The sequence below is a fragment of the Miscanthus floridulus genome, chromosome 6, assembly GCF_019320115.1.
Source record: "Miscanthus floridulus cultivar M001 chromosome 6, ASM1932011v1, whole genome shotgun sequence".
NCBI lineage: Eukaryota > Viridiplantae > Streptophyta > Magnoliopsida > Poales > Poaceae > Miscanthus > Miscanthus floridulus.
This window is the reverse complement of record NC_089585.1, coordinates 29,508,955-29,532,192: the sequence shown is the minus strand read 5'-3', so window position 1 is coordinate 29,532,192 and position 23,238 is coordinate 29,508,955. Positions and strand designations below refer to the sequence as shown.

The window sequence follows — 23,238 nt, the reverse complement described above, 5'->3', positions numbered from 1 at the left end:
GCCGTGGAGGGCTCGGGTGATACAATTCATTTTGGCTCGCTGGAGTTCCCTGCACTCTCGCCCGTTGGGATGCGGGTTCCACTCGTCTTTGAGCTAGCCCAGGCCTTTCGCATCAGGAGCTTGGACTTTGTCGCTGACCAGCTCAGCGTACTCCACCTCCGCGAGGAGGCTCGCGACCCGGCACCCGCCGGAGGGACATCCTCCATCAACTCTAGGACGCGCAACTTTGACGGCGTGGCATCTGTGCTTCATTCCAAGCAACCTCTCTGCTCAAACCCTGTTGTGAGTAATATACTTGCTGTTATTTACTTACTATGCTCTATCTTCCGCCAAATACCTAGTGGGTTACCGTTGTCCCCGTCGCAGCCGCCATACGGCCGGTTCCCCTATGGCCTCACGTCTTCCACGGACGCATACGCCTGGGGACTCCAAAAGGTGCTGGCGCCGCACCCTCTCACGTCTGAGTTCGTGGGGATGGTGAGCTATGCTCCCACCTGTTTCCTCGACATCATGGATGACAACGATGGGAGTGACGGATCCAACATCGGTGACATGGCGCCTAGCCACCGTCGGTCCTAGGAGTACGCTGTGATGGATGCCCCGAAACAACCGCTAAGGGTAACGGAGTCCTTCAGGACCCATGCCATGCTAGGCCCTCACGCAGAGACCCTCGAGCTCACACGTGAGCACGGGGAGGATCTACGATGACAGTGGCCGCATCAACCACCAACTGCACCAACATGCTCGGCGGACCACACTACGCCCCGTGCGCATAGACCGGTGAGCGGCGCTTGGGGTTACGCCCGTCAGCCCTAGCGTAATGCTCCAATTCAGGGGACCGACCCCCCCACAGTTTGCTTAGGCCAGTCAGAACATTACCGCCGTGGCAATGCTCCTGCGTGACCTGCCCGAGCCGAATGACCCTCGCGGACGGGCAATCCACCAAAACCTCCGGGCACTATTGGAGACCGGCGCTGTTCAACAGGCAGAGTACTCCGTATCGCGACACCGACTCGTGACCTCGCTCCCTGTCTGGGGAACAGGGACGCAGCAGATGGGGCACTACACCCTGTCATTGTCTCAACCACTGATTGCGGCACAAGAAGCCACAACCGCTCCTCGTCTTGACTTGATGACCACCCCGTGCCAACCGCCTATCTACGCGCGGCTCAGGCCGAACCAAGACGTGCGCAGCGTCGATCGAAGTCCTAGCCCTAACAGCCTAGAACCACGGACCTTTGTCCAACACCCCCAGCAAGCGCCTTTTCTGCCGCGCTTCAACGGGGGCCATGACAAAGGTAAGGCCAAGCACCAGGATCAAGACGAGGGCCTCTCCACATAGAGGGGAAAAAAGGACAGAAAGGATCGCCGCCAACCGGCTAAGTTCGCATTGGTCGCCGCGGCCAATCACGCAGGCACATAGCCCCAGCAAGACCCTCTAGGCCACTTCCATGATCTCATGGAGAGCCCATGCACCAACCACAACTATCCCATCAACAATCTCTACAAGGACTACCAGCTCCTCAAGCGCTTGCTGAGGTAGGCCGACAGGCCAAAGGAAGAAAAAGGCGAGGAGGCAGCGACCGAAGAAGGGGGCGCAATGGACAAGGATCTAGACGACTGAAGTGATCCGACCGGAAGCCTACCAACTGAAGGACAATGACGACGATGCTCTCTCCGATGACCTTGGAACAACAATGTCTTTTCTTCCTTTCCTAAGTTTCAGTCTTACCTTTACTTAGCGAACGCTCCTATAAGAGCACCCCGGCCCAAACACTTTTCGGCTCGGGGCGCTTGGGGGCTCCACTAGGGGGATCTACTACCCCTTTGTTGTTGTTTTTACCTTAAGTACTCTTTTGCTTTTGTATGAAGAAACTCCTTCCTAGCTAAACAAAAGGGTAGTTCGTTCCTTTGTTTTACCTTACGTAACTTTGCTTTAGAACATTCCGACTGATCGCACCCCGCCTTTTCCTACGGCTACGACCGGCCGAGCCTCGTGGGCCATGCCCTAGGCTCATAAAGTTGCAGCCCATGGAACAAATGGGTAGGTATGAGAAAGAAAGAAATTTAAAACAAAATTATGCTAAGGGAGAACTAAGGAACAAAAGGGAACAAGCTTCCCCGAACGAAGCAACTCCATCACAAAAACAAAAACCGATTGCAGTCATTAAAACACACATGAACGTTTTACACAGGGGTTCCCCCCCCCCACGAACTTAAACTTATTACATTTACTAACTACTTATATTTAAAAAGGTATTAAACTGACCCGACGGCATCTGCTGACGGCACGACCGACGAAGGCGCAGGCTGCTCGCTCCCTGGCAGCAAGACATTTGGCTCGATCAGAGCCGAGGCGACGTTCCCCCCTGAACCAGGCTCCATGCTATCTACAGGCTCGGAGGTATCCTCTCCACGCATGCTTCGGGCCATGTCTTGATGGCGAACATCCATCACCCACTCGGCGAAGACTTGCTCGGACACCGACCGCGCGTGTGGCAGCAGGCTCACCCCGATTGACTGGATGTCCTCCATGCTCAGGCCTTCAGCATACCCACAGCAGATAGTGGCAAAGTCTAGGTTCGGGTGGTATGTCGCCACCGAGGTCAGCACCCCCGACGCTCCATAAAACAGCCCGCTCCTGACAAGGTCCTTGACCAAGTCCGGGACCTCCGCTAGCTGAATCACGGATGCGTTGGTACTTGCGCCGACCCGAAGACTTCTAAGACGATGAACTGGGCAGCATTACGAATCTGACCAAGCTCCCCCTCAAGAGCACATCGCTGTTCACGGGACTTGGCTGGCTCCTCGACATTCTGGCTGAAGTTCACCTTGGTCGTCTCCAGGTCTCGCTCCAGCGCCTTCACCTTTTCTCCTAGCTCTGCGAGAAGGGCGACAAGCTCAGAAATAGGCTGGGGGGAAAAGAAATCAATACCATGAGAAAACAGAAAGGTACACACCGACGCGAGAGGCCTCAAGGGTGGAGATATCCTCTGCCTACTGAGCCACCTGCTCACGCGGCTGGGCACTCGCGTCCTCCATCCCCATCACCTGGTCCCGGAGCATGAGCACCTCCCGATTCGCCTTCGACCGGGCCCTCTGCTCCGCCTCCAGGGCCTTCTGTGCCAACTCCAGGGTGGCTCGCTCTGGCTCAAGGGCTGCCAAGGCCTCTTGGAGCGCCACCTCGGTGTTTGCTAGGGATGTCCGTAGCCCCGCCTCAGTCTCTGCCTAGCAGACCTTTGCCACCTTGAGCCCTTGCTCAGCAGCAGTCGCTTGCTCTACCGCATGCTGCTCCTCCGCCCACGCCACAGCCGCCTCGGCCGCTCGGACCTAGGACTCGCGATAAGCGGACTCCACCTAGTGCTCAAGCTCAGCCATCCGGGCGTGTTCCGCCTAGAGGAAGTAGGACTTATGGGATGACACCTTCCTTATTTCCTGTGGAAAATAGGCATTATAAAAACAATCGACGAAAGATTCAAAGGGCAAGAAGAAGTACTAGAAACTCACCTCTGCGGCAAGCTATAGGTCGACCTCAATCAGCTGCCGGGCAAACTGAGCTTGCTTCTAGGCGCTCTCTAGCTTCGCGGACAACTCGGTGAGCTCGAACACCATGGCATGCCCTTGCCCCCCAAAAATGTCCCAGAGCTGGTGCTCCCAGGAATCGCGGAGGATGAACCTCGCCTTCGACGGATTCTTGGGGAAGGGCCACTCCAGGTCACCCTCCGATGAACCGCCAGAGGGCCCAGCCTCCAACCGGACCACCGCCAGCTCCCGCGGTGACACCAGTGGATCCGCCACGGTATCCGCCTCGTCGTTAGACAGGATCTCCACCACCATGTTCGCATGAGACGCCACCTGGCATCCCAACTCCGTTCCGACCATGCTTGCCACCTACGACTTCGGCTCCGACGGTAGGGATGGGCGTGCAGCCCTCCACCCGGCGAGGTGGGGAGCTCGCCCCCCTTGTCTCCTCCACCGCGACCGGCGAAGGAGGGGCAGCAAGGGTTACCTCTGCCACCAGCATCGAGATCGACACCAATAATGTCGCCGCTGCTGTCATGTTACCAGCAGCTGCCCCGGGGGACACCACCCCCGGGAGGGAAGGCTTTGCAGCCGCCACCCTGCTGCCCCCCCCCCCTCGCTCGCCGCAACGCACTGTAGAGTAGGCCTCCAAACCTCTTGCACAGAGGTTGAGGCGATGCTTAACCCCGGCATCCCCCGGCCGCTGACAAAAATCATGGGTAAGCCACACTCCAAAAACACTCCAAAAAAACTCGACCACCAAAAGTCAAAGAAGCAACAAAAAGAAACATACCGAGTGGCGAGCGACACTATTCTGAAGACAGGCTCCGACGCTAGACCCATAGGACGAGGACTGCTCCCGGACCATGACTCGCGCCCCCTCACTTTAGACAGAGTTAGAGTTGTCCCAACCCGCTCCTGCCCGGCCTGTGGGTCGCTATGACCTCTGGCTCGGAGCTCCTTGATCGGAGCGGCGAGCGGGGCGTCCTCCGACTATGAGTCATGCATCGACCGAGTGCCAGTCCAGCCCTCAGACTGCCCGGACTATTCGACCGCACCCACGGTAGGTGAGGCCTCCTCCAGATGCAAGTTCGGCATTGGCACCAGTCCTATCGCCGCATAGTCGCCGGGCCACCCCTCAGACCGCCCGGCTCGTCCAGCCACGTCCGCCACAGGCGGCGATGGAGCTGGCAATGTTGTTAAGGGGCGTAGTGACCGCATCCGCTTCACTGCTCACTCACCAACAGCGTCCACGCTAGCCACACGCTTCCTCGACATAGGAACCTCCACATGCCGCGTGGCCTCCCGCTCCTCACCAGCAGACGTCGCCGTAGGGTCACGATGCACCACCGAGGTTGCGACGACCTCCCAACTCCCCTCCTCATCAGAGAAGACCATGTCATCTAGATCCATAGGATCATCCTACATGAGTTCCGAATCGACGTCGCTTGCACGTTCCCTAGCTCTCATGCGCCGGATGACCTCCTTCTTCTTCTCTTCTTTCCAATAAACCTCATTGGTTTTCTTCTTCTTCTGGGCGTCTGCCGCCTCCTTCTGGGCGGCCTGTCGGGCCCGGTCTGTTGGCCCCTTGGGAAGGTGTGGCCGGGACTTGTACCTCCCAAGCCCCTATGGAATAATTAAACTGAAATCAAAAAAGAAGAGGGGCATAAGAAAAAGCACGAGCAAAGTGAGGGAGCATACCAGCGAAGGCACGATCGAGGCATTAAACGGTATGGGTTTCCCCACCACCATCTCTTTAGGCCTCAGCTGCAGCACTTGGCCGACGCGACTCTAGATCTCGTCATCTGATAGTTCCTCCGACGATGCGCGATCTGGGTCCGACTAGCCGTCGTACTTCCACATCGAGTGCGTCCTCTCCGCCAACGGCATGACCCGGTGGCGGTAAAGGGTGTAGAACACCCGCACCCCATCGAGGCCATCCCTTACGAGCTTTCAAAGCTCCTCCTTGATGGCCTCCACCTTGTGCCTCTCCGTGTGGGCACAGCCCCACAACCAACTCTTCTACTTCACCGGCCTCCTATCGGTAAATGCCGGAAATAGTGCCCCCACCGGATTCCTAATGTAGAACCACTCCCCATGCCATCCCCGGTTGGAGTCACATGGGGAGTACATGGGATACGATCCTCCCACATGTGGCTTCCGCTGCAGGGCAAAGCCTTTGACCAGAGCGATCTCGGCCGAACTCCAGTCCGCCATGGCTCTCCCGGAGAAGAAGAGCCAGAAGAGGTCCATGTGCGGCTCCATCCCGAGGAAAGCCTCGTAGACGGTGATGAAGCCAGCAATGTGCAGCACCCCCATCGGATTGAGGTGCTATAGTTCTAGACCCCACTCATTGAGGAGCCCACGTAGGAACCAGTGCGCGGGGTATCCTAACCCACGCTCATGAAAGGTAAGGAAAGACACCACCTTATCAGGACGAGGTTGCGAGAACTCCTCCTTCCCAGGGACCCTCTAGTGCGCCACCTCCTACGACAGCAGGAACCCCTTCACGACGAACGCCTCTAGCACTGACGCCCTCACGGTGGACGACCTCCAGTCTGACATTTTGTGAGTACCTCCCTTCTCCCTTGCTCTCTCTCCTTCTTTCCTAGAAACCTCTGCAGCTCTCAGGAACGCTCACGACAAAGAGGAGGAGAGAAGGCGGCGGTAGACGAATAACAGGCAAGAGAACAGAACAAAACCCCCCTCCACTCTCCTACTTAAGGAAAAGGGAGCGGCGGTTATGGAGGGACACACTGATTGGGGAAGACAGAACGACGGGGCAAGATTTTTTCTCTTTCTTTCATTTAATGCAGATAAGACGTGCCCTGCTCGATCGAACGGCTCCTGATCGGACGAGACGTGGCCTGGCTATGGCCCACCACTACCACACGATCAACCACTACCACACGACGGGCATAGGAATCAAAGCACCACCGCACGCGGGTGGCTCCCCACTTCCCTAGGCTAGGCCCTAAAGGAACCAGAATGACAAGTAAGGATAGACACCGACTGACAGGTAAGGAAGCGAAGGGGTGCCCCATGTAGGCCACGCCGACTCCATCGTAGACGATGAGCATGGGTCCTGGTCAGACATTTCTGACTGAAGCTCTCCGAACCCCATCACTCAGGTCGTCAGAGTCCCAGTTGGACTTTTTCGACTGAGGCTCTCTGAGCCCCGTCACTCCAGTCGTCAAGGTAAACATTACCAAAACCCCCTCTATTTCTTTACAAATCATTCATACATCCATACGCGCATTCATCTCATACGCCTGAACCCCTTGGACGGTTAGGGCATGAACCGCATGGGGGCTCAGGAACTAAGCATCGCACGTGCAGCGAAATGCACCAAAACGCTCCGTGTTGCACCACGAAGCGGCGGCTTGCCTCATTCGACATGAGCAACCAAACAGAGCCAGGGGAGAAAACTGTAGATGAGCACCGTGCGGCCTTTGCCCGGTCTAGCAAACCGGGTCATCTCAACCTTCTCGTTCGATCCTGAACCTCTCGCCAAGCCCACAGAATCTCCATCAAGGGGAGGCCATCAAGCCACCTGGGCTAGTCTCTGGAATGACCTAGGCATCTGCTGGGTTGTAGGTAAAGGAGTAGTGGAATGCCACAAGAGGGCTATGCTGACCCTGTCAGGAACGACGGACCCGGATTTCACTCCATCACACCCATTAGCGAGCTCACCGAGCTAGTCTTCGAGCCCGAGTGATCGGGACAGGCGACGAAACTCAGCCCCTCCGGTTGTGAGGAACTAGATGGGGTAGCACAAAACAACTCACACCAACCCCCATGAAGGCCCGACAGGGCTCAGGGGCTCAAATGCCAAGGGACCACGACTCTGAACTCACGTCGATAGGATCGGTGACATCCGACTATGGCTCTTGGGACCGTGACTCCAAACTCGCATCGATGGGATAGGTGACATCTGGCTACGCCTCTTGGGACCGTGACTCCTAAACTCGCATCGACAGGATCGGCGACATCCGGCTATGGCTCCTGGGACCATGACTCCTAAACTCACATAACGGCTTCCTGAACTAACTAAATTAACTCTCTCGATCCACAGCATGCACCGACGCCAGGGTCCGTTCATAACTCCGCCTCACCTGATCCCGCGGCGCGCATTGACGCCAAAAGATCAGTGACCTCTAACACAACCAAACCGAGCTATCTCCACCCATGGCATGCATCGATGCCAGGGTCTACGCATGACTCCACCTTACCCGATCCCACGACGCGCACCAACGCTAAAGATCAAACTCTGTTGCATCCAAAACTAAGCTATATCCGTTCACGGCGCGCACCGACGCCAAGGCTTGTCTCAAACTAAACTTCCTCGCCCAATCCCCAGCGTGCACCGACGCCAGGATCGGTAAGTTCTGTCTCAATCCAATCCCCACGCTTAAAAAACACCTCGGCTGCACAACAACGCCATGATTAAACAAAATCACGTCTTAAAACTCAAAACACGCGCACCCACAGACACAATACAAAGAACCCCCTAGCCAGTTCTGCCCAAACCACCCGGGGGCTCGGGGGCTACACCCGCAGGTGCGCTCATGCGCACCCGCCAGCAAGACAAAAAATCCCCTAGATATTCCGTCTCGAATCGCCCGGGGGCTGCTATCGGGTTCATAAACCCGGGGTCCCTCGAGGACCGGCTTCCATGCCCGGGCTCGGCCCAGGAAAACAACATATATTTCATGGGCTGGCCCAAAAAGCTAAAAACACAGTGGGCCAGAAGGCTAGTCCGGTCGTCGACCAGAAGATCTACCCTTAAGAGCAGGCGTCCACTCGTCAACTTCTTCGGCCCACCTCTCTGACCGGAGCACTCGCTTCGGGCACCAGTCATCTCTAAGCAGTCTCTCCAATCAAAAGGATTGGCCCAAAACGCTGCTTCCTACTTCAACCCTGTGACTCCGCCCCCGTGGCCAGGGGCTCATAGGAAGCCTGCTCACCGCTCTTCTCCGACCGGCACACCAAGAGCCAACTGGAGCCATCCGACTAGGGGCTCCTCATTCAGAAGGAACCAAAAGACATGTGGAGAAAGGCAAGGCATGGCACACAAGTCAAACCCACTGTACTAGGGACCATACCCTGCACGAAACAGTGCTCTGCAGCCACCCTGACATAAAGTGTTGTAGGGGTCGCTAGAAACTCCCATATGGTAAGCCCCCCACATGTCTCTAGACATCGATCGCAGTATGGGCTCCAAGATTTGCCATACCGAGTGAACATAGTGTGGCTCCTCACATGCCACTAGGCATCAAGAAGTATTTGTAGGTACTGACGTCCATCCTTCCTGAAGAAGATAGCTCAACCCCCCATGCACATCTAACATCCTACAGCGACATCGACAGTATTGAGGGGCGTCAACCATTATCTAGTTTTCATCACCGTAGGCAGCAAGGCTTAGAAATATCTGTACTCTCTCCCTCTCACCTGTAAAGCCATCCCCTTCATCTATAAAAGGGGATACGCTCCCTCCAAACGAGGAGAGATCAACTTCACGAAGCTCAGACTCACTAGATCGACATCAACACCTTACAACCGTAGGACCACCAAGTTTCAACCGCAACCCTTCCGGTCAGAGCCAACCGAACCTCTTGTATACCCCCTCCTTTCTCCTTCTCGTTTGTAACCCCACTACAGACTTTGAGCACCTAGGCTCAGGAATAAAGTCACCGACCGACTCCGACTGGACGTAGGGCACATTGCCTGAACCAGTATAAATCCGATGTCATTGAGTGCTAGGCCACCTCCGATCACAACGTACAACAAAACTACAAATATTTACTAGTTGGTCACTTTTTGCACCGACACAGCCCTTGCCAATGATCTCATTGAGTCTAGCATTTTCTTTTCTCATTGCCTCCATGTTTGCAAGGTTAGTGGAATAAGCATTTAAATCAATATTATAATATTTTCCACAACCTTGACTAGTGGAGGTAGTAGAGGCATCCTTTGCATTAGAGGGATGTGAGTTGCTATCCTAAAGAATGTTATATTGTAGCTCAAGTTCTTTGTGCTTTTCATCTAAGTCACAATACTTTTTCTTGAGAGCAATATTTTCTTTCTTTGTGATAGCATGGTCCCCTTGTTCTTTAGCCAAGGCCTTGCACAAGGATTTCACCACACTTCTCTCTAATGCAAGAGCTTCTTTGTTAGCAATGTAGAAATCCTCTTGTTGGATAAGAGTTTCCTCTCTAGATTCTAGCTTGGCTTGGACACTCTCTAAGTCCTCCATTAGTTTAGTGATGAATAGTTTAGTCTTTCCATCTAAGTTCTTAGTTAATTTATCAATTTCTTCATCACTAGAGCTATCACTAATATCACTACTAGAGATATCACTAGGAGGTGGAGGTGGAGGAGCTTTGGCCTTGGATTTAGATTTTACCTTCTCACCCTTTGCCATAAGATAAATGTGAGGGGAGTAGTAGTCATCATCGAACAAATGTGAGGGGAGTAGTAGTCATCATTGCTATCCAAGATGGCTCATGGATAGCAATGGTTGCAACTTTCTCATCTTCTTCACTTGAGCTTTCAATAGATGAATCCCATTCATGCCCAATGTGAGCTTCTCCCATGTTTTTCTTGCTCTTTCTCCGATCAGCCTTATCCTCCTTTTTCTCTTTCTTATACTTGTTCTCCTTGATCTCATGTGGGCACTTGGCAATGAAGTGATTGGTGCTTCCACAATTGTAGCATGTCCTCTTCTTCTTGTTTGGAAACTTCCTCTTTACTACCTTGTATCCTTGCTTCTTGAACCCTTTATGAAACCTCCTCATAAAGAGAGCAACATCATCCACTTTCTCATATTGGTCATCATAATGTTCACTCTCACTAGAGAATAAGGTGGTCTCTACTCTTTCTTGAACTTGCTTGATTGCTTTGGGCTTGCTAATTGAAGATTGCTTGTTGGTCTTGGACTTGCTAGTAGAGCCTTGCTTGCTTGATTTGTTGGCCTTGAGAGCTACATCCTTGTTGATCTTGATGCCTTCTAGTTTTGCTTACAATTCTTCAACCTTCTTCCTCTCATTTGCTTCTTCTCTTTGCATGTCAAAGGTCAAGATCCTCTAAATTACATCATTTGGTGTGAAGTACTCAAACTTCTTATCTCTAATTAGAGTTACTATGGTCTTATTTCTTGGTGAATAAGCTTCCAACATAATCTTGACAACTTTGTGATCATCTAGCTCATCACAACCATAGTCTCTAATCTTGCCCACAATGGTCATCAACCTATCAAACATCTCTTGTGGCCCTTTTCCATCCAAGATAACAAATTGGTTGAGCTTGGACATCAACAAATCAATTCTTACCTTTCTCACTTTGTCAACCCCTTCATGTGCAAGATGCAAAGTATCCTAAATTTGCTTGGCAACATCCACACCAATCACTCTATTGTACTCATCACCATCTAAGGCACTAAGTAGCACACTAGTAGCTTGGCCGTTGAGGTGGATGATTCTCATTTCTTCCATGGTTGGATTCTTGGGATCAATCGGTGGCTCAAATCAATTGCAAACAACCTCTCAAATGCCGGGATGAAGACCTATAAGATAGGCTCTCATCAAGTGCTTCCACTTGACAAAGTTAGTCCCATCGAAATGAGGTAACTTGTTGAAAGCTCTAGTTTGGTTTTGGTAAATTGATGAAACCCTAAGTGCTAACCTAGTTTATCAAAGTGATCATGAGATAGGTAGCATATTCCAAATGGTGAAGCAAATGAAGATCATGACATGATGATGGTGATGCCATGGTGATGATCAAGTGCTTGGACTTGAAAAGAAGAAAGAGAAAAACAAAAGGCTCAAGGCAAAGGTATAAGTGGTAGGAGCCATTTTGTTTTAGTGATCGAGACACTTAGAAAGTGTGATCACATTTAGAATCGATAGCTGTACTATTAAGAGGGGTGAAACTTGCATCGAAACACGGTAATCAAAGTGCCACTAGATGCTCTAACTCATTGCATATGCATTTAAGATCTAGTGGAGTAATAACACCCTTGAAAATGTTTGTGAAAATATGCTAACACACATGTGCACAAGGTGATACACTTGGTGGTTGGCACATTTGAGCAAGAGTTAGGACTTCACCAGCGCCCTGTACAGAAAAGATAGGGTTTCACAGAGTGTAATGGACATGTCCAGTGGCTAAACCCAGTTGAATGTGGTCACTATAAGTGACCGGACGCTGGTCTCGGTAGGACTGGCGTGTCCGGTTAGTGGCAGCAGTGAGCGCGCAGTTTCGGTCTCATGACGGACGCTAGCACGAAAAATGATAGGACGCTTAGGGCCTGAGTCCGGTCAGTATGACGTATGATGACATTGAGTGACCAGACGCTGGGTGTGTCTGGTCCGGCATGACCGGACGCGTCCAGTCATGTTTTTTTTCGCTTCTGGAACCTTACTAGAAACGACCGGACGTTGGGGTCCTGTGTCCGGTCACTTTGAGCAGCGTGTCCAGTCACTACTTAAATGTACTGATGACCGTTGAGATCGGGCAATCAGCGTTTGAAGCTGATGACATGTGGTAAGCATCGGGTGACCGGACACTAGGATCCTACGTCTGGTCAATATGACCAGAGCGTCCGGTCACCCCGAGCAGTGCCCAGTGAAGGGGTACAATAGCTCTATTTTGTGAGGGCTTCTATTTAAGCCCCATGGCTGGCTCTAGCTCACTCTCTTGTCCATTTGCACTAACATAGCAATCTTGTGAGCTTAGCCAAAGCTCTCCCACTCATCTCCATCATAGATTCATCATCTTTGTGAGATTGGGATTGAATTTAAGTGCATTGCTTGAGTGTTTGCATCTAGAGGCACTTGGTGTTCGTGTTTTGCTGTGGGATTCGCTTGTTACTCTTGGTGGTTGCCGCCACCTAGATAGCTTGGAGCAGCTAGGATTGTCGAGCGGAGGTTGGTGATTGTCTCTGGCTCCGATCGTGGTGATTGTGAGGGGTTCTTGACCTTTTCCCGGTGGAGGGCCAAAAGGTACTCTAGTGAATTGCTCATGGCTTGTGTGATCCTCATCTTGTGTTGGTTGTGCGGCATCCTATTGAGAGTTTGGCGTGTGATGCCAATTAGCGCGTGAACCTCCAAGTGAGTGAATCGCCACAACAAGGACTAGCTTGCCGGCAAGCAAGTGAACCTCGATAAAAAATCATTGTGTCATCATTTGATTCTGAGGTGATTGATCTTCATTAGTATTCATCTTTGTGATTGATTGGTTCACTCCTCAACACGGCGGTATAACTATCTTGCTCTCTCTCTCTCTTTATAATACCGCAAACTAGTTATCAAGCTCTTTAGTTAGCTAGTTGTGAGAGCTTGTTAGTTTGGTTAGTGTGGCTCTTTAGTTAGCTTTTGAGAGCGCACTAACTTAGTGTAGTGTTATAGCTATTGTGTGGATAGAAACCATATAAACTAGAATTGTGGTAGGTGGCTTGCATTTTTAGTAGGCTAGCGCAACACTTGCTTCGCCTCATAATTGTCTAACCGGTTTGCTAAGTGTTGTTGTAGAATTTTTTAATAGGCTATTCACCCTCATCTAGCCATTAGGACCTTTCACTTGCCCACAGGCACATTAATGAAAGACTTGCGATCATGGTTAGTCATCGACATAGAAGAATAGTTAAGGGATATGATGGCATATTTGTTGTCGTCATTCTTCTTGCCCTTTCCTTTCTTGTCCTTCTTGCTATGCACTTGGTAGGACTGATCATCATCATCTTCTTCAGAGCTACTAGATAGCTCACTTGAAGATGCATTGGAGGCTTTTGCTTCTTGTTCCTTCTTCTTTCTTGCTTCTCTTCTTTTTCTTCTAGCTTCTCTCTTGAGTCTTCTTTCTTCTTTTCTTGCTTTCTTCTCTTCTAACCACTGCTGCTCCTTCTTCTTCTTCTTCTTCTTCTTCTTCTTCTTCTTCTTCTCTCTTGCTTCTCTTTTCTCTTTTCTAGCTGCCCTTCTTCTTCTTCTTTCTTCTTCATTTTGAGCCTTTTCATCATCGGTTGCCTCTAGCTGCGAGAGCGTGGAGTTGCTCACTGTAGAGGCGCTAAGCTCACTCTTGTCGGTGTCATGCAGCCCAACATCCTACGGATCGACGTTGATGGGCTTCACAACACCGGATCCTCCCCCAGGCTCCATACCTCACGTGGTAAAGCGCACACGAGATAACCCGCTTTGATACCACTTGTAGGATCTCCGGTACGCCTAGAGGGAGGGTGAATAGGTCTGTAAAAATTCAACTCAAACCGAAGTCCAATTCACTCATGACACTACCGCTCTGTGAGCACGGCACTACCGCACAACAGCACTATCGCACCAAACAGCGGCACTGCCGTACCTGCAGGAGAGATTAGTTCATAGTTCAAAATCTATCCGACGAAATTTAGATCGGGTAAATTTCTTAGCTTCCTACAGGGTAGTAGATCATAGATCGATAGCTAAAAGTGGTGGGAACACCACACACAAGTAGATTGGCCTCAAACCCTAGAAATCACCTCAACAACAATAAGAACACAAGTATAGCAACACAAGCACAAGATGACACAAGGATTTATCCTGTGGTTCAGCTCGCCACCAAGGCTTGCCTAAGTCCATATTGTTGAGGTATACCGCTAAGGCTTAGGGCTTTGCAACCCTACCTCGTTCTCAAGTCAAGAGAGTTTACTCTTGAGATGAGGGGTGATTTTACTCGTTGTAAGAGATGATTACAAACCTCCCAGGGCTGCCACAAACTTGGCAAGCTCATCGAGCAATGCTCTAGCCGGCTAGGAGCCAAGCTCCAAGCGTACCAAACACAACCATCGGCCAAAACGTGAACCAAATGCTCTTTAGGCTTTGGGAATCAGTGGAGCTGCTCTCTAATCACTTTTGGCACCTTTTCTCTCAAGGATTGATGGGGAAGTCAAAGGGAAAGCTTGAGAGCTTGAAGGGCACCAATGGAGGAGAGAGGAGATGAGCACCTGCTGATTTTTGTCGATTTGAACCGTTGGGGAAGAAGAGAGAGCCGTTATGGAGGACAAGGGAAATTATAAATACCCCCTACCTCCCAACAGTTACTTAAGTGTGGCAGTGCCTCTCTCCTAGTGCGGCACTACCGCACCTAGCAAGACAGCAAGGGTGAAGGAGTTGTTAAGTTGGCTGTCTTGGCTGAGGTGTGAGGATGTTTTGTGTAAAGATTAAGCATTTGGTTGCACACTTTTAACCAGTTGTAGTATCCCCCTTTATAGTACGGCTTTTTCCATACTCAATTTCAAAAGATAAAAGAATTCAAAACTCATTTGAGCGCGATACCGTCCTTATTTATAATTGGGGGCTCTTCCCTTTCATGTAACATCCTCTATAATGAATTCCCTGCTTGTCATCTTAATAAATCTCATTAGTTCTCTAATTAGGTGGTCATCAACACCAAAATCTACATTAGGGCTTGATTGCACTTATAGACGTCCCTCACCGGTTTACTCCGGCGCCGCCAATGTCGTCGCCGGATTCCGCCAGCGCCCCGTGGCACCTTGTGCGGCCTGTCTGAGCTCAGTGGACCACTGTGGGGTGCGTGCTGGGGTCAGTGGCCTATCACCACGAGCCGAGTGCCGTGGCAGGTCGACACCCTTTGCTACCGTCGTCGCAACAGACCTGGACCGCTTGCAATCTCTAGCGAGGTGGCGAAAGCCGTGGCAGCGTAGACAACACGTGACAACCGGCAAGTCGTTACTCGGTGCGAGTAGGATAGGCAGTTGAAACATCTTTCATGAAGCTCTGCGGGGATCTTCTGGGCTTGTGGCGGCCGCTGGCGGCGAGGCTCCTAGGCTCTACAGGTCGCGCCTCCTGTCGAGATAGGATCTCTCTCTAGCCATCGGCGTTGGGAGCGGAGACCCGTCGTCAAGAAGACGTGACGTGAGGGCCGAGCCGCTGGTGGGCGGGGACACGGCTATCCACTGACCGAGGAGGCATGACGCACACCAATTGGCAACGACTAAAATATATGTATAATGAGTATATTTTAGTTTCATATCTTTGCAAAAGAAAGAAATAATTCAAATGAATGTACCTTGCCCTAAATATTTAAATGTACTACCACGACAAATCCCCGTATATAAAGTGTTAAAATTGCGTTCAAAAATTGTTGCACGGAGTATTTTGAATTAATGCGTCTACCTACATATATTAACTGATGAAAATATATGCTTTTACAATTAAAATCTGTACTTCAAAAATTAGTAGTTAGTAGGTATATACTACCAGTCTGTTCGTTTGGCTGTGGCTTGTCGTAAATGATCGTAAATTTTCAGCTGGAATAGTATTTTTCTCTCACACAAATCAGTCAGCAGTACTTCTTCACGAACCAACAATGATATGAACCAGCCAACCGAACAGGCTTAACATATTTATAATATAGTTAAGTTTCAAATTACTAGTCTATTCATTCGAAGCAGCCCCGTTCGGCTTACCCCATATTTAGTTTGTTCGGCTTGTTTTTTTAGTCGGAACAATATTTTTCTCTCACAACAATTCAGCTAGAACAATGTTTTTCAGCTAGTTTCAGCCGAGATTCAGCGAGCCGGAACCTATACGCCTATCTGTTTATCGCACCCACCCATTTTTCACTGGCCCACCATCAACACCGTACCCGACGTCCCAGGCTAATCCCACGTTTGTCCTAATGATCTCGCCTCCTGACCCTGAGTGGCCGAGAGTCCTGTGCTGGGCATGGAGCCATGACTCAACGAGACGCAGAGCCGCCGTCTGCCAAACCGAGAACCCTAGCGGGCAGCGGCTAGCGTTGTAAGCTCTACTTGCCCCGCTGTCCACAAGGGCACTCGCTGCTCGGCCGTCGCCGCCCATCCAGCCAGCGCAACAGTGCACGCCAGCACAGTTACCGTCCATCATAGCCCAATTCAATTTCTTCCTTGATCAAATTTAGACGTAAAATCTCATAGCCCCCATTTACTTTGCTCAGTTTTGTCAAACCTCAGTTGCTACCTTAGAGAGAATGTTTTCAATAATGAATTATACGAAGAATAAGTTGCGAATTAGGATGAGACACTAATACTTAATGATTGCTGGATCATATCTACTTACACCATGTTCTTTTGTTGGTTTCAGCCAAACTTATTCAATCAGCCAACAGTATTTTTCTCTCACAAAAAATCAGCACCAGCTAGCCCAAACCAACACCAGCACCAACCAACAAATAGGGTCTTAGTGTGAGTTCTTTCTGCAAATCAAGGGCGTCCTCTGAACCAGTGACGTACATACAGGTAACCTGTTCGATTTAATTCTCCTCAGAGCACCAGCTACGCATAGCGTGTCTAAAGGTACTGCATCTGTCCGGTAAAAAGTATCATTCTCACATCTCAAAAAGTCACATATTTTAACTTTGATTAAATATGTAAGAAAATATTAATATTTGTAATACATTATTATTATTATTAGATAAATCGTTGAATATATTTTTATAATAAACTTATTTAGAGATATAAATAGTGATAATATTTTTTATAAATCTAATAAAACTTGAGAATGTTTGACCCACGTGAATCTCCGACACTTTTTTTTATATGAGAAAAGGAGTAATGGTTGGGTACGTGCTTGTCGGTGACGCATAGAGCAAGGACATCAGGGCCCTTAAAACTTAGAGAAAATTATCTATTTGGCACTGAAATAAATCAGTCTTTCATATTTGGCACTAAAAAAATTAAACTTTCTTATCAGGCACTAAGTTGAAATTTCCTTTCCTAGATGGCACTACCGTCCATTTGAGCCACTAACGATGTCAAGTGGCTGACAAAATGACGTGAATGCCCTTATCTGTAGCAGAAGCATGCAGTGCCAAATAGGGAAAGAATAAATGGACTGGTTATCAAATAAGGAAATTATAAATATCACAAATATACTTGTGAACTAAAACATGGGATTTTAATAATCGAAGATTGGAAATAAATAATCAATAAATTCAAATTCTAAGGTAAGAGCAGATGCACATTAGTTTCATACACAAGCTTCACAAATGTCATCACATTATCAGCATACTTAAAAAAAAAGAGGAACCACACCTTTCACACCTCACATTAGCTACAGCCAACAAGAATCAACATAAGTTCAGATTGCAAATGCTTTTCTATGTGTATTCTCAGTTCCATCGACAATCTACTAGTACAATGTGTATCTCACAACAGATTTCCGTAATGACAATATAATAATTTGAACGAAGCACTATACGGTCAAACACTTGATGCAACCAAATACTTGACGTGCCTCGCACTGGCAGCTCCAGGCTTTACTCTTGCATGGCATCGCCTTGCCTCAGCCCTCAGGCATTCAGACTATCTCGATGTACACTTCCCCATTGATCGGGGCTGCAAAGAACGCAATCAAGAACGGTAACCTCCTAAGACACGTCATGAAGTCTTCCTTTCTGATCTTTTCGCCACCATCTATGTCGAACATCTTGAACAGCTCCAGCATTTGTCAAAAGGTTACATGGTCAGATGAGTATGACATCATGGTGGCGAAACCTGTAGCAGAGGGGCAATGGGGATTTTACCTTATCATCAGACGGCAGCAGCATGCTTAACCGTAGGACATCAGCTAGCTGTGCCCTGGAGATCTCAGATGCTTCACCTAGAAACCTTAGTGCTAGTGAAATATACAGAGTACCAATGCATTATAGTATCCTTGGTGTCGTCTGTAAAAATTGCGAAGCACCAAGGGAGATGTGAAATTCAATCGAATTAAGGTCCATACCCGAGGGAACGTAATCGATTCCTTAATGCTTAAATCGAAGTAGTGAAATATCTGGAAAAGGAGTTAGAAGTTCAGCAAAGAGGGAAATCCATTTAAGCTAATAGCATTTGTAGATACTGTGTCAATACCGTCTTGCACAGAGGACTGCAATCCAGACCAAAATGAGCCCAAAAATCTTCTGCTTTCACACGTCCACTGCAATGTTTAAAGAGATCCCATGTTTAAATGGCGTTATCTATCAAGTAACCAAGAAATAATAGAATAACATAGACTTAGTAAAGCATGACGGTTGGTTGTGATAAAGGAATTGGCACACTGCATACAAGTACATTAATGCAAAACTTGAGCAGTTCAACTGCAAATAGAAAACTCAACTTATTAGGGGCATATTTCCTTTTAGAGGGAAGGCAGATGGTCAAGCAAAAAAGGGTCAAAGCAAGTGTTCGGGAATTCATAGTTATGCATAGCCAGCCTTGTTACCTTTCCAGCTTCTATTGCTCGTGCCTGACCTCTGTGCGACGAACCACGGTCTGGGGACGCTGCCCGGCGACCTGTGCGCCAGGATCTGCGGCCGCCGGCTAGCAAGGCCGCCGCGCCACGAGCTGGCTAGAGCGCCGGCCTGCCCCGCCGCGGCTTGGCTTGGCTCCACCGGGTGAGCCCTCCCCCCCCCCCCCCCCCCGCCTGAGGACGTGCGCAGCTGGTGCTGGGCGCCGCCGGCCGCGCCGCGGGATCCTCTGCTCCATCATCCTCTCCTCCTCCTTCCATCGATCTAGGGTTTGTTTTTTTTACGGAGAAGAACGCCGCGGGAGATAGGAACGCTCGGGGCAGTTGGAGTCGGGGAGAGAAATTTTGCCTGTGCGAGTACAAGAGGGTTATTTTGGTCATATTGGTAAAAAACTGACATGGTCCAAACAGTCCACTAACAGATGAATGGATAAAATGAACGGTAGTGTCATTTAGGGAAGGAAATTTGAACTTGATGTCAGATAAAAAAGTTCGATTTTTTTCATGCCAAATAAGAAAAACTGATTTATTTCAGTAGCAAATAGATAATTCTCTCTAAAACTTACCGCGGATTCAAGCTCTCTCCGCTTTCACTAGCACAGCGAGTCCTGGTCTGCAGACACGTGCTCCCGGAGGTTTAGCAAAAAAGCTCTTTCATTATTTAATAATCAACCCGCAGTCCAATTCAGTCGGTCATCTACAGTACCACGTTCAGATATTTCACGTATAGACCATTTATCTAAACTTTATTCCAACGTAAAGAAGAGAAAATTCGAGATCCTCATCGTTTTTACAGAAAAGCCCCCGTGGGCCATTTCGCGGACGGCACCACCGCCTCCTCCCCAGCACCAGACCTAGATCCCCTTGTTCCTTCCTCTCCTTTTCTTTCCTCTTCCCCCCACCGTCGCCGCCGCCGCCGCTCACCTGCCCCTCACGTCTACAGCTTGTGGCCCGACGGCACACAGCTGTGACATGTCGGATAGGAGGTGGGATCCGGCAGCTGTCTCAAAGACCTCGGTCCTCTCTCCCAGATCCGGTGAAGCGAGATCTGGCGTCCCCCTCAACGCCGGCGGCATGGAGGAGGAGTTCGCGGGATGGTGGTGACGCTCGTGCTCCTCGGCTATCCACTCACAACCGGGCGCCCCGAAGACGCACTCGCCATACGCGTGTAGCAGAGGGCAAAGGCAGCCTCAAGGTGGATCCCGATGTTTCACGCAGGCACGCAGCGGATCTCGGCTGCCGACGTGATGGAGCTGGCATCTCAGCATCTGGCTCCAACGCTTGCGGTTTCCTTCTGACACCTACCCCACGCGCACCCTACATCGATCTACTGTCAGTCCTCCTTTCCCTCATTGATCGTCATTGGCAAGGCGACACTTTCACCAAGGTATGTGGCATCGTACTGCAGCAAAACACTTCTGGCTTTGTGTGCTAATTTTTTTCGTTTATGCTTTGCGGAAGTTAGATGACGGACCAGTTTCTGGCTTTACATGCTAATTTTTTTCATGTATGCTTTGCAGAAGTTCGATGACGGGACCGCGGCAATGTGGGGCCCTCCTGGGCGCCTGGGTTGCTAGATCGTCCTCACGCCAGAGCTGCATCCTGCAGGGTATGGTCGTTGTCTGCTTCGAGCCCTAGTCGTTCCTTCGACCTAAGCTCGGCTTCACTCTTTCTCCCTACCATTCTTTCAAGGGAGGTAATTTCCAATGGATAGGTTGATGATAGAAATAGTTTGTCCATATTGTCACACGAGTACTCATGCTGGAATGACATAAGTACTCATGCTGGAAGCCATTATGTAAAATCGTTTTGCTATCAAACCAAAAAAATAGAAGTATGAGTCAAATTCAAAGGTACATGGTCTCTGTGAGATTTGTTTATTCAAAATTTCAGACGAGTCTTCACAATTCTGCACTATTTATAAGTGTTTTTGATTCAGGAAATGTTTAGACCAGTAGCTGGTTCCTTATTTTCAACTCTGACAAATGCACATATCAGATATAAGAACCAGTCTAAACATTTCCTGTATAGATTTTTGCTCCTCAGTCCAGTACTTCATTCCCTTTTTTGGAAGAGACCCATCATAATTCATGCGCTTCTATGTAACATTGAACAGGAGACATGTGTTTACATAAATTTGTAACTTCACCTTGATCAGTGAAGTTTTGAGCATTGGTAATCTAATTTTATGATTCATAAGCCTTGTGCCCTAAGTCATAATTATCCTAAAGACTACAAACTATCAGCCTTGTCTACTCAAATTTATATTTGCACATGCATTTTTCCCAAAAACAATGATGACTACATAACTGTCAGACTTTAGGCGAGTTCTTGAGGTAGTAGCTGGATGCCTGGATGTAAAGGAATTTCTCATATGGAAGGCCTGAGTAGTTCTCTGTACCACAACACATGCATGTAAGCTTAACTTTTGTACCAACCTCAGAATTTTTTTGCTGGTTGTTAATAGCTAGGAACAACCCGTGTCCTCCCTGCTTATGCTTGTGGATATAATAGCATAAATAGTTGGCTAATTCTGATTAGTTTCCAAATGTTAGAGACCATGTTGCTAACTGCTAACTCCAGCTCTGTGGTGTTTCACATGTACTACAGTACTAATGTTCTTTTACTGATGTGAATACATGATTAATAGATCTGCCAACCTTGCAGGCTTTTCTTTCCTAAGGATCTTTGCATGTACGATATCCAGTACATGACCATGGCCATGTGAAGGTGGGCACATTTTTTGTGTTATATTCTGGTAGTATATACTTTTCATATTTGGTAGATGAGGCAATGCAGGAAAGCTCTTGACTCATTTTCTTAATCCCTCGATTTAGACATTGAACCATGAACCAATACACTGCAGTGATTTCTGATGCATTCGTTGGATCGAAGAAGACATCTGTGATCTGTGTTGTTAACAGAAACTTTTGTGCTATATATACATCCTTTTCAGATATCTTTAAATGAGTTGTTTTGGATGTTTCTTTGCTGGCACTTTCATAGTTAGTTAGGTGCAGGCTGAGTTTTGATTATATAAGTATAGGCCACGCTTCGCCTTGCTAGAGGGCACTAAGGACCTACAATGTTGACGGCAATGCCTTTGTCAACCTCGTGAAGCAAGAGAGTGTACCTTTCGACTACAAGGAAGTGAAGGTGTTGTTGCTATTGGAAGCTACCGCTGTTCTAGCCGAGCGATTTGAACAGGCAGACGAGCCCTACATTTGAATGATGTAATGGTGATCAATAAGAGAGGTGTTGATCCTGCTTGGAAGCTTTACTGGGAAGATGTGGGTCACGATGTATTTTTTTTCTCAGATCGAAAGCCACAATGCTGAGTGCTGATATAATTTTCTAATAATGTCTCCCATAGCAATCTATGAAATTCTGCAGCCCTCAACAATGATGTCTATGCCACATAAGAACAGAAATATTTCCTGCGGTTACGATGTGTTGATGAGGATAATACTCTACAATGTTTGATTGGATCTTCGCTTTGTCTCCTTTTGTCTTTTGCCTTAGACGCAAAGTTTTCTGCAGCTGCCATTGACTCTACGGTTCCTTTGTTAAACCAGTGCTTCACAATTTGGGTGGTAGGGCGCCGCGAAGCGGGCAAAACTTTCTAGTAAATATAAATCTCTGTCTGACATGGAGATCAACAAGAACTTATAGAGGGCTTGATGCAGAACCACAGGCGCATGTGTACTCAAATGAAAGGTCTCGTGGCTAAATTACCTTATTTTTGTTTGAAATGCCCCACTAGATCTTTTGTATCAACTAATGCCCTGTTCGCTTGGCTGATTTGTTGTGAGAGAAAAATACTGTTCGTTGGCTAAAAAAGTACGGCTTATAAGCCAAGTGAACAGGGCGTAATGTGTGCCTTGATACTTTTCACACTTAATACGACTCTAGATAGAAAATCAAGATTTCACACTTCCTGGAAGTATTACTTGTATGGCTATAATGGTCAATGGTCACTATTTCTACAGATTTATTGTTCAACTGTCCAGAATTTGCATTAGATATATAAGAACTGCTGTAGCAAGGTTTGCTTTTGGTATAGTATTACTAGGACGGTCTGCACGCTTTGCTGCGCGGGCAGGTTGGGTTCCAGCCATTTACATAATGTTTGAGAAAAAATAATATACCAATAGGTGAATCAAGAGTATAGATACATTACTTTGCCTTTTCCTTGTACAAAACATTCAGGAAAGACTATTGAAAATCGGCAACCAAAACATGCTTATGAGTCTCATTGGCATTCCAATTCTATAGAGCATTGCAGGTACAACGTGTATGACAAATACTTGAGCCGTTGAAGACGGGAACATGTATACCATCACATCGAACCTCATGAGATTGATGGACAACATAAGCTCCTCCTGGGTCCATAATATTTTTTTTGAAAGGAGGGTCCATAATATATTTAACTTTGAAAGTTGAAAGTGGCAGGAAGCTA

At 48.6% G+C, this 23,238-nt stretch overlaps 2 long non-coding RNA genes across 4 annotated transcripts; one reads left to right on the top strand and one right to left on the bottom strand.

Annotated features, from left to right (window-relative positions):
- Positions 1-17,438: 17,438 nt before the first annotated feature.
- On the bottom strand, positions 17,439-18,912 carry LOC136457978 (uncharacterized). The gene is made up of 3 exons (XR_010759862.1): positions 18,756-18,912; positions 18,404-18,470; positions 17,439-18,326 (listed from the first exon to the last, which is right to left on the bottom strand). It is a non-coding gene; the product is annotated as an uncharacterized lncRNA (long non-coding RNA).
- A 701-nt stretch (positions 18,913-19,613) lies between these two features.
- On the top strand, positions 19,614-22,261 carry LOC136457977 (uncharacterized). 3 transcript variants are annotated; one of them, XR_010759861.1, is made up of 3 exons: positions 19,614-20,166; positions 20,300-21,509; positions 21,646-22,261. It is a non-coding gene; the product is annotated as an uncharacterized lncRNA (long non-coding RNA). The 3 variants fall into 3 exon arrangements; XR_010759860.1 differs by having other exon boundaries at positions 20,300-21,194; positions 21,447-21,659; XR_010759859.1 differs by having other exon boundaries at positions 20,300-21,659.
- Positions 22,262-23,238: the final 977 nt, after the last annotated feature.